General features: G+C 33.2%; 1 non-coding gene across 1 annotated transcript; it reads right to left on the reverse strand.

The window, feature by feature from the left end:
- Window positions 1-2,562: 2,562 nt before the first annotated feature.
- Window positions 2,563-2,643, reverse strand: LOC112032391 (small nucleolar RNA snoR118). The gene has a single exon (XR_002885090.1). It is a non-coding gene; the product is annotated as a small nucleolar RNA snoR118 (small nucleolar RNA).
- Window positions 2,644-17,344: the final 14,701 nt, after the last annotated feature.

Genomic DNA, 17,344 nt, shown 5'->3' on the forward strand with positions numbered 1-17,344 from the left:
GATCTATATCTAGACAAGTTTGTGTTCACGATTTGCCAATTGTTCTAAACATTTAGAACCTAACAAATATTACTTCATATTTTGAAAATCTAACCATTGAATTGTATGTTCTTTACGCTCTTAATACATATGTCAAATTTTATGTCAATCGAATATTATTTACCATATAATCTATAAGCTTATATTTTATGCATAATTTTAAACTACAAAAACTTGCAATTTAAAAAAAAAAAATTATTAATTAGCTATTAATCTATAATTTTCTAGAAATTTTGCAAGCATGGAGGATATAAGAAGAAAATGTAATCTAATAGTAGATTTGTCAAAATTCAACTCCCAATAAAAAAAAATTGAGTAAAGTCGTAGCCTAAGGTTACAACCTATTTTATAACTAAATTTTATCAAACTTTAAATACTTTGAAATAGATAAAAAGTGAAATTTTACCTATATTCACTACAAAAAAATTGGCCTATGGCCGCGGCTAAAAAACGCGGCTACAGGTCTAAAAAACGCGGCCATAGGCTATAGCCGCGTTTTTTTTAGCCGCGTTTTTGACCGCAGCCTAAAAAGCGCGACTATAGCCCTCAGAGGGTCTATGGCCGCGTTTTATGACCGCGGCCTAAGCCGTGGTGCTATGGCCGCGTTTAACCCGCGGCTTAAGCTCTCGGCATATGGCCGCATTTTAAACGCGGCTTGAGCATTAGCCCTATGGCCGCGATTAAAACGCGGCCAAATGACAACCCTTTAGGCTGCGTTTAAACCGCGGCCTAAGGTCCAACCCTTAGGCTGCGTTTAAAACGCAGCCATAGGGCCTACCCTTAGGCTGCGTTTAAAACAACCAATTACTACATTTCAAATCAATGGATACAGATTCTAAGAAAAAAATTCATGTAGGTTTAGCCTAGGTGCCTAACCAAGCAATATTCTAAAAATATATATACTTGTTTAACTCAACACATTAAGATAATTTGGTAATAATACAATGAAAAGAACACATAATTCAAACATTTTGTTAATGAAAAATCCAAGGCTACTACAAATCTGCAATCAAGTAAATATGGTCTAAAAATCTAAACTTGCATTGCCTAATGTAATTTAATATTTAACCTGTACATGAAAGAATCAGGAAATGGAGAAGCATAATCATATGGTCCACTTAAAGTCTGACAAATAATATTTCCCAAGTTTATAGAATACATAATGATATGAGAGCCAGAGACAAAATTCACATGGAGACTTATTAAAGAATCTTGACTAAAACTTTTGAGTTAGAAAACCCACTGAACAAAGATACACTTAACATAGAACCTTGTCAAAATAAAAACCCATTGAACAAAGATAACATGACCATGCCTAAGACTCCAATTAACCATCACCATCAAAGACCTCAATGCGAAACACAAGTTTATATTTTTAATGCTAAATGGAGTGGATAAGAAATTTAAAAAGACAAAAATACATCAATTTTAAGTAGGAAAAAAGTTGGTTACAGGGGAAGAAGCTGCTGCAGCCCTCAGATCATGTATTCATGAACGGTGAAGCTTATGATTTTCATTAAGAGCCTTCCCACATTTTAAAACAAAAACAAAAACAAAAAAACAAAAACAACAACAACACCACTGCCACCACCACAACCACAACCACAACCAGCAGCCAACAGCCACAGCGACTAGTAGCCTAGAAACATGCTGGTGGGCTCACTGGATGTGTCGATGGGGGTTCAAAATGAAAATCAAAAAAACTGTCACAGTGCAATTTGAATTCATCATTGGGCAGATGAAAACGGCTTCAATGCTCTTTCAATGTAATTAAGGGTTAAAGAAATCAAATAAGTGACCTCATCGATTGAAGAATACTAAGAGAAATAAAAAATGTAGACTAAAATATCTAGCAAAATAGTAGAAATTGAAAAGGAATCAGAAATTACCTACTATAACCATAGCCAAGCAAGAGCCACATGCATTTTAGAAAAGGAACCAAAATGCCTAAAATTAATGTCAATCTTAAGACAGGTGTGTGACTGTGACCAAAGTTTATTGTCAAAATTCTTTGTTTACTATTATAATATGCCACAGTTTAAAAGAAACAACAATAAGCAAGCATGTATGAAATAATTTCACCATTTGAAAAAAAAAAATTCTAATTGGAACATGACTAGTAAACAAAAGCACCACTTACAACCAAAAGGAATTAAAGAGCAAGGGAGTAATAAAGGTGTTACAAACTTATAACTTAGAATTGATTGAGTCAAATAGTGTACTTCTAATCACCATCTAGCAGTTCAAGAATTCAAACATTAGATTTCTAATAAACAGGATAAGGGTACTACTGAGATAAATCCCCCATATCTCATAGTCATAGCTATAGCCATATCTCGTAATAATGATGATGACAACAGAGAAAACATAGTAGAGGCTGGTGAAGAAAATCAATTGAGTTTTTAATCATTGGACATATACAGATAGAGATAAATTACTTGGGTACATGTGGGTATTTTCAAAGCACTAAATTTTGACCCAACAATACATATAATAAAAAAAATAAAAAATAAAAAATAAATAGTATCAGAAACAGCTTTCTAGTCTGCAATTCCATCAATAAATAAAAACTGCTCAGAGCCCAGTGCATTTCTCACCATTCACAACAAAAACAAAAACCCAAATATAAGAAATGCATGGAGAAAAAAAAAAAAAAAAAAGCCCTCAGATCTCATAGCTTTGAATGATCATCCACGGTTGTTTTTTTTTAAGGCAATGGGCATTCATCAAAAGCCTTTACAAACCACCACCAAAGAAAATAAAATTTTTGTGTGTAATATATATATATATATGATAAAAGAAGAGTAGAATGTGGTTGTGGTTGTGGTGGTAGTGAAAGGTGGTGTTGAGTAAAGAGCTGATAATGAATTGAAAAACCATGCCTAACCGCTCAATAAAATTTTGGTGTACATCATTGGGCAAAAAATTACGGACTACTATTCTACCAAACAAAATTATAACACAGAGACAGAGGAAATCAAAGCAAGGTGAACTACCAAGAACTTAACACAAGATGATGCAAGATGATAAAAGAATCTTCTTGCTACTTGGATTCTTTCTTTTCTAAATGTCACCTTAGTTGTCAACATACAAAGATGGTGCTGCATGGGCAGTGCGTGTGGTGCTGATGGGCAGTGTGTGTGGTGCTATGAGGACGTGTGGTGTGATGGACAGTGCATGTGCTGCTGATGAGGCATGCGTGTTGTGCTGATGGCAGTGCGTGTGGTGCTGATGAGGTATGCGTGTGAGCCTAAAATACACATAACGCAAGCACCAGTTTTTTTTTTTTTTTTTTCATAATGTTAATTTAACTTTTAAAACCCAAAATTACAGCAACTTATTTATTTAATTTTGTTTTAAGAGTTTCTGTGTATACATAGTTATGAAAATCATATATTTTTACGCATTTACATGAGATGTGATAAATTTTAAAGTTAAATTGACTAAAATGTGATCATTTTTCTATTATACAAGTACTAATTCAAGTGCTCTAAGTGCCCTAATTACGTTTTAATTAATTTCAGGGTCCAATAGAATCAGAGAAATTGGACAACAGTACAAAAATTTCCAGACAATCCACCAGTTTATTACATTAGTCTTATCCAAAAAATTATGACCGCTGATTAAACAAACAAAATCCATTGTAATCAAACAACCTCCACCAATCATTTTCAATATCGGGGAAAAAAAATCAAACTTAAACCCATATACTAATTCCAAATAAGACTAAGTCTTTTACTTCAATTAATTCAAAATACCCACTAAATTCAATCAAACACAAAAGCAAAGAAAGAACTCACTTTTGGTGGAAGAACTCGCGGCGGAACAGACGAACGGTAACGGCGTTGTTAACGGCGGAGGAGGCGGAGGAGGAAGAAGAAGAAGAAGCAGAGTCCTGCAAAAAACAAGAGGGCCAACCCTTCAAAACCTTGGACCCCACAAATCACGGCGGCGTCGATGATATCGAAGGGATCTACAGCATCGAAACGCCGCCGCTGGTTTGGAAGAGAGGGTCGATCGGAGGGAGGGATATGGTGGAGGTCGGCGGAGATTGTGGTGGAGGCTAGGAGCTGTGTGTGACCACGGTGCTGTTTTTTTTTTTTTTTTTAGTGTTTGCAGTGCTTAGGTTATTCGGCTTGAGGCTGAAGTTGAGAAGGTCTGAGTGTAGTGCTGTTTGAGGGTTTGCGTTTTACTGCTTCAGCTTTAAAAAAAAAAAAAAAAAGCAAGGTCCTTAGGCCGCGTTTTTAAGCGGGGCCATAGCTTAGGGGCTTGGGCCGCGTTTATAAACGCGGCTTTAGACCCTCTCTATGGCCCCGTTTTTAAAACGGGGCTTTAGCTATTCTGGGGCCGCGTTTTAATAAACGCGGCCCAAAAAAACGCGGCCTAATGGGCCCGCGTTTTGTAGTGTTTGGCGGCATTTAAAATCTTTTTAAGGTCAACATTTCATTGATGCAAAAAGCCTATATAACATCATCCTGTAAGTTGATGCAAATTGTGTCACATCTTTTTGTGTCAACAAACTTGTTGATGCAAGAAATATAATAAAATATAATATAATCCAACCTATTATTTATTAATTTGGTTGCCAAACAAAATAATGTCTTGTTTGATACAACAATTATTTTAGTTATTCTCACTTTATAGTGAGTGAGATATGGACAACTAGTTAACGAGAGAAAGACCTGATTGGATAAATTGTATAGAAATTAAAATTTTAAAATAATATGACCTCCTAATAAAATAGTGCTACATCAATTATTTCAATATATATATATACACGGGACAGTTATATTACTAATGAAAATGGATGACAACGCCAATGTGAAAATAGAATTAAACATGGAGGGCAAAATGCAAAATTTGAAATATAAATTGTTAAATTGAAAATAACCTCTAACTTTAAAAACTAAAAGAGTACTTTAATCTAAATAATATCACTATTTTGTAAATATTCAGGCAGAGTGTTAAATTAAGCCAATCTCTAATGCCCAAAATTGTCATGATTTATACGTGATTGCCACTATTTTGCAAATATTCAAGGGCCAAAATGGCCAAATACCAAATATGGCTGAAATTTTCAACAAAATAGGATTGTTTTTAAATTATGTAGGAGAATACAACACTTTTAAGACTTGAAAATTGATTTCAGTATAAAACTTAATTTCACAAATATCAAGTTCCATGAGTACATTACACAACTCGATTTTATAAATATCGAGTTCCATAAAAGTCATATCACATGACATTTTTTACTCACGAAACTTGAAATTAATAAAATCGAGTTCTATGCAAAATCAAGTTTTAAAATAGTGGTCTTTTGATATATAGTTTGCTTGCGAATAATGCTATTTTGCTGAAAATTTCTAAAATGTGGTATTTTGGTCAATATCCAAGTTGCGTGTTAAATATGTCTATCTCTAAGGTCCTAAATGTTGACTTGATTTATATGTGATTGCCACTCTTTTGGCTAGATTCAATTATTTATGATGAATGTGTCTTTCAGGTTTCTTTCCAATATTCTTTATGAGTGCATTTTGTTTTATACCACCGCTGGGAGACTGTGACTTGTGGGATGTAAAATTGTAAATTACAAAAGAATCAACTTGCACCTATTTTCCCCACCCACAAAAATTGTTTGTCAAATCATGTATCATATAGCATTGTAATCGTCCTAATATTATGCCTCAAATTAATTTGAAGAAGTTACATGGTTTGTGATATATGTTTTTTTTCCCGCATGTGAAATGGTAAAATGGTCTCTGAACCTTTTGTGAAGTTTTGCTTAATTATTACTTTTTTGATAGTTAGAATGGAGAAGAGGTTATAAACCCTAGACATTTTCGTCCCAAATACTAAAATGCATCAATTAAACTACAAGTTACTTGGCAAGTTACTGTTTTAATAAAATAGACAGATAGTTTTCAAATCTATTAACCAATTTAGAACGGTATAATAATATGCCCCATGTTATGAGTTATTGACCTTGAAATAAAGAGCATTGGTTTATGTATCACAAAGATTGCATCATTTTTATATGCATATGTACCATAAAAATGTGTAATAAATTAATGGTAAATTACGGGTATCACCCATATAATATACCCTTAAAACCTAAAATTATGGATTTATTTTGTTACGCTTACACTTCATGTGATTTGGTTTGCAAGGCATTTTTTCTCTAACTTCTTTTTCAATTTTTATTTGGGTTTGTGCCTACACATAAGATATAAGTTTAACTAGAACAATCTTTTCCTTGCATTATTTTCTACTATATTGTTGGGAATTGCTACATCAATTATTTATTTACTTATTTTTTAGAAAATTTTAATCTATATATAGCGTCCATCCACTTCTTATGATAACTTTTTACTTCTTATGATAACTTTTTATTATCAGACCAAAACATCAATCGGTTTTTGATATAGGCGGAGATTAAATCTCCAATCTCTTATCCAACCATTAATGAATTTATCATTTGAGCTAATTAAAATTATCCAACCATTAATGAATTTATCATTTGAGCTAATTAAAATTCATATAAAAGTAAGTATCACCAAATATTGCACAGTATACCATCATGTTTTAAGAATGTATAAGGAGTGGTATGCATATATAATGTGCCCTTAAATAGTAAATCATACCCTTTTTATGATAAATAAACACGCACAGCCAGCTATTTGATCATGTTCTGACTGTGCTGTGAATTACGATGCACCAATATAGCTAAATAAAATTCAACAATGGAAATTGGAAACAGTACTCATCAAAAAAAAAAAAAAAAAAAAAAAAGTTTATAAACGCGGCTTTAGACCCTCTCTATGGCCCCGTTTTTAAAACGGGGCTTTAGCTATTCTGGGGCCGCGTTTTAATAAACGCGGCCCAAAAAAACGCGGCCTAATGGGCCCGCGTTTTGTAGTGATTTGCCGTCTCAAATATTACAGTCATTTCTATTTTATTTGACAAAAAGATAAACTGCCGTTGAATTAACTATAACTAACTTGGTTCTTTGCTAAAGAGTAAGTCAAGTCAAAGCTATTCCAACATGTGATCTCATGAATAGTCCAATCCTCATGGTGAGCCAAATCACATGAAACAAAACACAAGAAAAACCAATAATTAGATTCTTATGAAATGTGAAAGCAATTTAAATGGTATTTGACAATGTTATTGATCTAGATGGCATTCCATTTATTTTTATGAAATTTGTGGTAAAAATGATTATTTCTATGATCAAAGGGACATTTTGTGCAACTTTTGTAAGTTTAGAGTTCACAATGCAATTTTTGGGACGTTTAGGCTCTTTTATGCTATTTTGAATAGACTTTCATCAGGGTCAAATTTAATTGTTGAACTTTTGAGGGCAAAATGTTAGTTTAAAAAACTGTGTCCTTGCAACTCAAATTTTGGTTCTGACTTAAAAGGACTCAATATTTTCTCTCAATGAATATAGCCTAATACAAAAACATGCATATTGAAAGTGAATGAATAAACTTAATTTATTTCTTTCATATGTTTTAAATATAATTTTATGTTTATGTACATGTATATGTACATGTTTATGCTCAATTTTTTTTATTAAATTCATTAATGAATTAAAAATAATTAAATCCAAGTTGATAATTTAATAGCTTGTTCTTATTTGTAAAAGATTTTAAATTATTTGAAGTATAACTTGAACTTTATTAGTTGTAATATTTGCATTGATTTCTAAAATCTCTAATGCATGTGTAAGAGAGAGAGAGAGAGAGAGAGAGAGAGAGATTTCCAAAAATAAATTTATTTTTACTCTTCAAAATTGATCTATAAGGTTGATGATGAAGCCAACATTGACAATGTGATATGCCTTGAGAATATATGAGAATCAATGTATGTATGGCAATATAGGTAGTTAGGTATAATTGCAAGAAACTAGAATTTGTTTTGTCTCGCATTACCCAACCATAAACAAAAGGCTTGTCAAGAAACTTCTCTAGGCCCAATTTCACGAAAACCCTTGCATCCAATTGTTTTACATGAAAAAATGAAATTCTTGTACAACAATACATGCATAATTATTTTCATATCAAAACTATTTAAAAGTCTTGTTAGTTTTGACAAATTTATGTTATAGGCCTGTCTATGGTGTCTACTCCAAAATTATGAAAATCAGTCATATATTATCAAAAAGAAATTTCAATTCTAAAAAAGAATAAGATTATTTTTATTTCTTTTTTTATAAAATTTTTTTAAGTATGTCAAAATGGAATAAAAAGATCAATAAGGACATAATGAGTATATTTATACGTGGCATGTGGAAAATTTCACATCACATGATTTCACAAAAATATCTAATAACATTTTAAAATCGTGCACATATACTAAAATTCAAAAATTAATTTACTTAGGTTCTCAAATACAATGTTGGTACATCTAATTTAAAATTTTCAAAGATAAATCATACTTTTATGTTTATGTGTATGTTTATATAGAGACTTATATCTAGATTTATGTTTACAACCAATTCTTTTAATTTTTCAATGATATTATTTAAAAGTATAGCAAAATTTCATTTATTAAATACATAATAGTACGCCATATAAATTTATTAACAATATAGACGTATTCATATCAACAACAACAAAATAAAAAGTTCGATTATTCTATAAATACAAGAACTCCTTATTTAATCAAAAAGTTAAATTATTTTCTCTATTTTTGTGTTGGTGATGCCCACCGTAATGGGATTACCATCCATGCCATTGGGACCTTCGATGGTATCAAAGCCCGTGATTTGTAAAGAAGAGAACATACCACCATCACCAACCTCCTCTACCAGACTACCACCAACCCATCTGCAATCAACCATTCCATATTTGTTGAACATGAATTTTTAAACCATTAAAAGAAAAATTTTAAGACCATTTTCATCTATTTCATATTACAATTAATATAAACATATTGCATATCCCAAAGAACCACCATTGTAAGTGAGGGTTGGTGGAGTTCCTTTTACCATTGATAAGCCCATATCTTGGCACCTTATTCGTATGTTTCTTTTCTTATTAATAAAATTTTCTGAGTTTCTATGATTTTATTTATGGTTCCAGTATGCTTCCTTCCTTGTTAATTATTCTTTCATTTACAAGTCCATTATGTATTTTCAGTACTTTGTCCAAGTTTGCTACCGTTCAAGGTCTTGTTGACATGGGAATGAAGACATTTGTAAAGGTATATATAGCTTAAGTGACCAGATCCTTGCTGAAGTTGCAGAAGAGACCGTGAAGATTATTATGGGCTTGGACTGGATAGATTCGATGGATACGGTGAAGTAGATTAAATATGATGTTTAATCAACATATAAATGCATGAAGATAAGGAACTCATTGAGCTAATATCCATAGATGTTAGTTAGGCATCCTCCACCACCAGCAAGCCTTGGTGATCCAAAACCCTTCGAGTGGACCTGGTGATGCTAGTTATGGTACTGGACCTACTGGAAACAACCCCCCCCCGGGGGCGGCGATGCTAGTGATGGTTGCCAACTTTGATGAAGAGTATTATATGTTTAGAGGGTTGATCACACACTTTATGTCTATCATAGGCTAGCTCAATAATTTTCTCACTTCCTCTTTCTCTAAAGAGTTAGAGACCTCTCTCTCTCTCCTCTCTCTCTTTCAACTCAACTACATATCTCTTTAGAAAATGAAGAGGCCAGTACATTTTAAAGCAGTGGCTTGGATATTAGGGAATAGAAAACTTCCGCTAAGGTCTTGAGAGATCAAAAAGACACTCAAAGGCGAGTTTTATATAAATATATATATATATATATATATATTGTTGGTTTTCATTTTATTTCTTTTGTTGACATTTTATTTGATTTTCTAGCTACTTCCTTTATTTGCCTTTTTCATTTATTTTATTTTCTCTTTTTGTTTTTATTTTTTATTTTTTTTCTTTTTCTTTTCTTTTCTTTTTTTTTCTTTTTTTTTTTTTTTTTTTTTTTTGGTCTTTATTAGCCAAGCCAGCCTGCAAAAATGAAAAGGAGAAGCAGTTGGAGCTGGTATTTTGTCTTTCCTTCATTCTCTTTTTGTAAACTTGATTAATCCTATTTAGGTTTTAAAATGGAATTTTGTATATGGGGTTTGTAAAGTTGCAATCAAATTAACTTGTTCTAGAACTTCACAAGTGATAAATATTAATTACTTGTCTGAAGCTTTAGAATATGTCAATATGGGGTCAATATAAATATTTCTTGTTTACTAGACTAAAAAATGATGATTTTGTGTCTTCACAATGTTTTTATTTGCCTCATTTGCTTTGTGCATTTTGATAATGATAAAACCCTAGTTATAATCTTTAAGATTTTTGTTTTTAGCATGATTATTATTATTATTTGCAAAAGTTTTTCTTTATTGTCGAAGCCAAGATCCAGGTATTCTTCTCATTTTTTATATCTTATTCAAATACGTTTAGGTTTTGCAATTCGATTTTTTTTTTTTTTTTTTTTTTTTGGTTGCAAGGCTCCTTGAGTTCAATAAAGGTTTCTAGTTCTTGATTCTTTACGTGTGGTTCTTTTGCATGATTGTCTTGCTTGAAGTTATTATTGAAAATCAATATGAATCTCATACATATCATATGCATTGGAAGAACAATTATGATCTACTTCAATGATGCAAGAATAGATGCTCAATTTAATTTTCAAATTAGGGTTCTAAGAAAGCTTACCTTGATGCAATAGATTCTAAAACCAAACAATCCCAAACATATATAAGACACACCAACATATCAATTAGAAGTCTTCACTTCCAATTTATAAACAAACTAGGGTTTATGAGTTTGCAAGGAACTTGTGATTTGGATCTTTTATACGGGAATCTCACTCCCATACCTAAATCACATATAATATCTCATGGACTACAATTTATAATATCCAAATGTTCATGCATAAAAATCTCATAAAATGAAACAACTTTTTCTTATTAAGAAGATAATGTCATACAATTGAGTTTTAGGGTAGTACTCCTAATGGCAATTTTCTAAGTTAGAAGTCTAATGAAGAAATATAGAGTAGCCCATAAAAATCTCAACATGTTTTTATTGATATAAAAAAATTAAAAAATATATATAAAATAAAAAAATAAAAAAAATAAAAAGTTTAGTGATCCTGTAACTAGAAAGATCATTTGGTGGATTTGAGGGGGGAAGAGTTTCTCTAAAATATATTCAAATGATTAAGGATATGTATAACAAATTTATAACAAGTATGAGAACAAGTAGAAACATAAAAAGTGAATTTCATATCATAACAGAATTGCATCAAGAACCAGCTTTAAGTCTATTTCGCTTTGCATTGGTTATGAGTGAATTTACTAGACCGATTCAAGTTAAGGTCCATTATTGTATGCTTTTTATAGTTGATATAATTTTAAATTTTAGCAGGGTTATTCAACGCTCTATTTGTTTTGTTGGAAAACCTTCTGTAAAGATAGTTTTCCACATTTTTTAGTGTTTGGTAGATTTTCTAGTGTTTGGTAGTAAAAAAAAATATTGGTCAATGGAAAACTATCTTTAGTCAACGGAAAACTCTTATAAAAATAAGGCTTACTTTCTATAGGTTGTTTTCCAAAAAAAAAAAATTGGAAAACAATCTCTCCCTCACACAATGCATAGCTTCTTCTGACCTAGGAAAAAATATTTTCTTTTACTCATTCAGCCTTTCTCACAATAAACTCTCTCACTTCTTCTCTTCCCTTTGTTATTTTCTCTCTTCTCACACCCTCACTATCACCCCATCTGGCCTCTTCTCTTCCCACAGATTTCTCTCTCTATAGGCCTCTCTTCTCTTTTTTCTCCCTATTTCTTCTCCCCTCTATAACACCGTTCTTTAATAAGGTTTTTATTTTGTTTTTTTCTCCTCATAGATTGGTCAGCGGTTCTATAACAATTTTTGGTATATTTATCAAACTATTTGTACTTGATTAGTTTGCTAGTAAAACTATTTGGCCTATATGGCATTTTGAACTATTTAAAATGGAACTTAAAGTTATAATGGTTATTCAAAATTATGAGAAGTATGGTTTATATATATATATATATATATTATGTACGTTATTGTTCATATACATTAGCAAGATAAGTATTTGAGATCATAAAAATTGGATAGCTAATTTTGATTGTATCTGTTGTCAAAATTTTAGTTTAAAAACCAAATTCATTCTTAGTTTTTATTTTTATTTATTTATATTGATTACATTAGGTGGATTTACACAATACACATATTATACATATTTTAAATTATATAAGAAATGTTATAAAAACTGTGGATATCAAATACCAGAAAACATTCACAAGCTCATTTTCAAGGTTGTTACCAAACACCAAAAAATGAGATAGTTTTCCAAAAAAAATGCTCTTTGAAAAATTAATCATTTTCTAGAAAACGTTAATGCCGAAAAAAACATAGCGCAAATATTCAATCAACTTCACCTACTTGACTTTTCTTATATAATATGAAATAGATAAAGATTTACTAGACGCATGAAATCAATTTTAATACTATAAAGGCCATTGCCCCAAGTATTGACGTGACTACACTTCTGTTCAATGTTAGATTAGGAATTTTATTTTATTCTATTACATTAATAAGGAATTATATTAAGATAAACTATTCACTACAAAACACAAAACATCACCAAAAGAAAGACTAGTTTGTTCCTATCAACAGGCTTATAGTGTAGGAATTAAGATAAACTATTCGGTACAAAGCACCTAGGAGTGTGTATCTAACCAACCAATCTAAACCCTAATCCAACCAAACCTAATGCCTTAGCTTGGTTTTTCATGGATTGCATTGTAGGGTTGTACATTTTTTTTTAAGCTTGGGTAATGTCGGGTTTAGGTTGACAAAATTACAAACCACATAACCTGACCCAGCTCATGATATATATATTAATTTTGGGTTTTCATTTTTTGTTCAAAATTTTTCCTATGATATATTTCAGTATTTTGAGACTTATAGTGTTTGGTAAAATAAAAATAATAGGCGATCAATGGTGTAAATTATAATCTTTTAATTGAAAATTGAGCTTAAATAATGAAATAAAAACTCAATTTTTTTATTAGTAACAAAATGGTCTTAACTCGAACCCGACCCCTATAGGTTGGATTAGTTTTAGAGCTATCATGGATTGGGTTGGGTTGAGTTAGAGGTTTCTCAACCCAAGGAGATCAAGTTGTGTTGAAAAATATCCTAAACCCAACCAAAACCCCATCTATACAAACTTCTAATCCCACAATTGAATAATTGCTCTTATAATGAAATAACTTGCGTATATGTGTCTATATATATATATATATATACTCTCTTTTTTTTTAATATGAGAAGAACCTTATAACAAATTAGGACCATGACCATTTCTCCACAAAAAGAAAAAAAGAATATAAAAAGACTAAATTGACCACAACCTAGAGTAAAGTAAAACATTAATACTTATAACTAGTAACTATTACTCCCTCTGTCCCAAATTGTTGGTCCTGTATTTCATTTTTAGATGTCCCAAAATTGTTCTATTTCTAAAATTAAAAACCATTAGTTTAGTAAGTTTCCTATAATATCCCTACCAAACACAAACACTTTAAATGATAAAAAAAATTGGGAACTTTATTTAAAGGAATTTTTGAAAACTTCTATATTTTAATTGAGTGATAAAACAATAAATGATATGATATATTCTCTTAAAAATATGGGTTTACTAAACTAAACCAACAATTTGGCACTGATACAACTGGGAGTATTGGAAATAAAAAGTGAAAAAAGAATAATTTTTAAAATGCTAAAACTATCATCTATTTTGTTTTTTTTTTTTTTTTAATACTTTTGTATGTCACATTTCTCCTTGAATATTGTCTAATACCAATGTATTGAGTGACATCACTTTTGATGCATCGCAGGCGCAACACGTCAAATACATAAATGGACAAACTATCCTTGATATTTGTCCAAGCTATCAAGAATAACATCGTAGCACCTTAAACAAAAGTACACACCTTCAAGACGCTCTCCCAAGTAGGAGGTTTTTCTCTCTCTTTTGAGTAAGGGTCCTTTCCTCCCTTAGTTCTCAACTAGGGGATTCCTTTGACTATACTAATCTCAGTGATTGGTTTTGGTCAAGAAGTAACTTATTCGAATGGAGCAAGCTGTGCTAAATGGATTGTAGAATCTGTAGCTCACTAAGGAAGAAGAGGAATGTATTCAAATCACAACCCAGAGCCGAGCCAAGCTTCTAGAGGAATGCCATCTAAGCCTCTTTAGGAAGCTTCAGTCAAGCAGGCAGCAGAACCAACGAGCCCTGAAAAGCAAGTTGAGAGTTGTTTGGAAAATGGGATCAGATATAAGAATAGTGGAGGTGGGCAATGGCATACTACAGTTCAAGTTCAACTCAAAGTACCAAATGGAATGGGTAGAGAAAAATGGACCATGGAACTTTGACAATAATTTGTTGCTATTGTGTCGATGGAGAAAAGGATTATCGGCGGCTAACATTATCTTCACACACTCACCCTTTTGGGTTCAGGTGTGGGGGCTGCCTTTTAAGCTTTTGTCTAAAGTAATAGGAAAAGACATTGGAAACAGTATAGGTAACTATGTTAAAATAGATAAAAGATCATGGCAAACAAACCAAGTGAAATTTATGCGAATCCGCATTGAGCTGCAAATCGACAAGTTGCTTCGGGGGGGGGGGGGAGGGGGGGGTGGGTGGGGGAGGGACATCAGGAACATGGAGAATGAAAGAGTATGGGTCACCTTCCAAGTATAAGAGGCTACCCACTGTGTGCTATGTACGTGGAAGAATGGGGCATGATAATCGGCACTGTACGCAAGCTACAAAAAGGCAGGAAGTTGAGTATTAGTATGGGGAGTGGCTTAAAGCCAATGGAAATTATAGTGGCACTCAGCATAAAGTAAAAACCAGGAAGGATGATAGTGCTGTGTCAAATGGTAGAAGTGAAGAAACAAGATTGTAGCCTTCGATGGTGGTGATGGGCGACACGGCAACTGACAGCAGTGGTGAAGCTCAGAAATCCAGTGGTTATCAAGAAAGTGGAAAAGCTAATACTTGGGGTGCTCTAGGTGATGATGGGGGGGTCAGCATGTTAGGCGGCTAGCCACCCTAATAGATGGGACAAGTCTGAAGGGAGTCTGCCTAGTATGGGGAAAGGAGATGCTACACGTGAGCAAAGGAAAACGTTGGACCTTGCTAAAGTAAAAGGGAAGAATAAGCTATGTGTGAACGAAACCTCAGTAGTGGGCCTACAAAAAGAGGGAAAAAAATGGGAAGAAATGGAGGTGACAAGCCCGTTAAAGGCCAAACAAGTTACAAGTGAAGAGGTGGTAGTGGGCTTTCTAGATGTAGGCCAAAATAAAGAAAAAAAAGGCCAATGGAAGGGGAAGCTAGAAGAGGTTGGCCAAAGCACAAGGCCCAGGTGAGGGTGGTGCAACAATAGCCCAAAAAGAAGTAGAAGTTGGACAAAAAGGCTTAGAAAGATAGAAAAGCAAGAAGTAGAGGAGGTAAGGAAAACCAAGAAAAGTCGTGAGGATGCTCCCAATGGTGATATTCTCATGACTGATGAAAAGGTAGTGGTTGCTAGGCAGCACCGCCGAGAGACATGATTGTTTTATGCTGAAACTGCTAGGGGCTTGGGAACAGGTGGTGTGTTGCGTGAACTGGTGCGACGCTGGGATCCCGCAATTATCTTCTTATTGGAGACGAAGAAAAAAAACTCAGGTATGCAGAGAGTAAAAGCAAAAATTGGTTTTGAAAATGGATTTTATGTCAATAGAGGATAACTAGCTTCTATGGGCATCCGGAAACACATCATCGAAAGGAATCTTGGAATTCCTTGATACCTTAAACAACCAATATCATCTGCCTTGGTTATGATTGGGAGATTTTAATAAGATTCTATCAAAGGAGGAAAAGAAGGGTGGTGCTCCAAGATCGTGGCAGCAAATGGCAGCATTCAAAAATGTAATTAACCATTGTGTATTTAGGGACATGGGGTATTACGGCTCAAACTACACTTGGTGCAACCAACAAGAAGGAAGAGATAGAATTTATATGAGGCTGGATCGTGCTTTCACAACTGTGGAGCGGCTACAACATTTCCATAATATAAAGGTACATGATTTGGTTGATACAACATCAAATCATAGTCCACTTTTACTTACTGAAACTAGTACAGTCAGCCATCAAAGGAAGCGTAGATTTTACTTTGAGGCTATATGGATGAGGAGGGCAGATTGCAAGGATGTTATTGAGGAGGTTTGGAATGATGGCTCGAGTAGGAGTACCCCAAATGGGCTTGCTGAAGGGCTTAAACAATGTGCATCGGCCCTAATAGCTTGGAGCAAATCCACCTTTGGGCGAATTCCAAAGAGAATCAAGGAAAAAAATGAGGCTCTTGGGAGATTAATTGAGAATGATGTTGATGGACAAAATGGGGCGAAGATTAACAGGCTAAGGAAGGAAATTAATGAATTGTTGGATGAAGAAAAGGTGTGGAGGCAGCAAAGATCAAGGGTACAGTGGCTAGGAGAGGGAGACTGAAATACTAAATACTTTCACCGTCATGCCTCAAAAAGAAGGAAGAAGAACACTATCAATGGTTTATGGAATGAGGAAGGATTATGGTATAGCAGCAAGGAAAGTATTGCAACCACAGCCATAGCATATTTTGAAGACATGTACATAACCACCCATCCAGCCAGTGTTGATGAAGTGACAAACTTAATTCTAGCCAAGGTCACTAGTGAGATGAATAATGATCTAATCCGTGATTTTAACATGGAAGAGGTCAGAGCAGCACTCCAGCAGATGCACTTTACAAAAGCCCCCAACCCGAACAATATGTTAGCCATTTTTTATCAAAAGTATTGGGACATTGTTGGTTTTGATGCTGCAAATATGGTCCTTAATGTGTTTAATTCCAATGCTCCTTTTGTTGAAATAAATAGAACTAACATTACTCTTGTGCCAAAACTTAAGAATCCATCTAAGATGAAAGATTTTCGTCCCATAAGCCTTAGTAATGTGGCTTACAAACTGATATCCAAAGTTCTTGCAAACCGCCTCAAAGTGGTTCTCCCTCAAATCATATCAGAAAATCAAAGCGCTTTCTTGACAGAGAATCTAATAACTGACAACATCCTGGTGGCTTCTGAGCTAATGCATTATTTAGATTACAAGAAGAGTGGGAAGGATGGTTATATGGTGGTTAAATTGGACATGAGCAAAGCCTACGACAAAGTAGAGTGGACCTTTATAGA

Source organism: Quercus suber, unplaced genomic scaffold, assembly GCF_002906115.3.
Source record: "Quercus suber isolate HL8 unplaced genomic scaffold, Cork oak 2.0 scaffold_527, whole genome shotgun sequence".
Taxonomy (NCBI): domain Eukaryota; kingdom Viridiplantae; phylum Streptophyta; class Magnoliopsida; order Fagales; family Fagaceae; genus Quercus; species Quercus suber.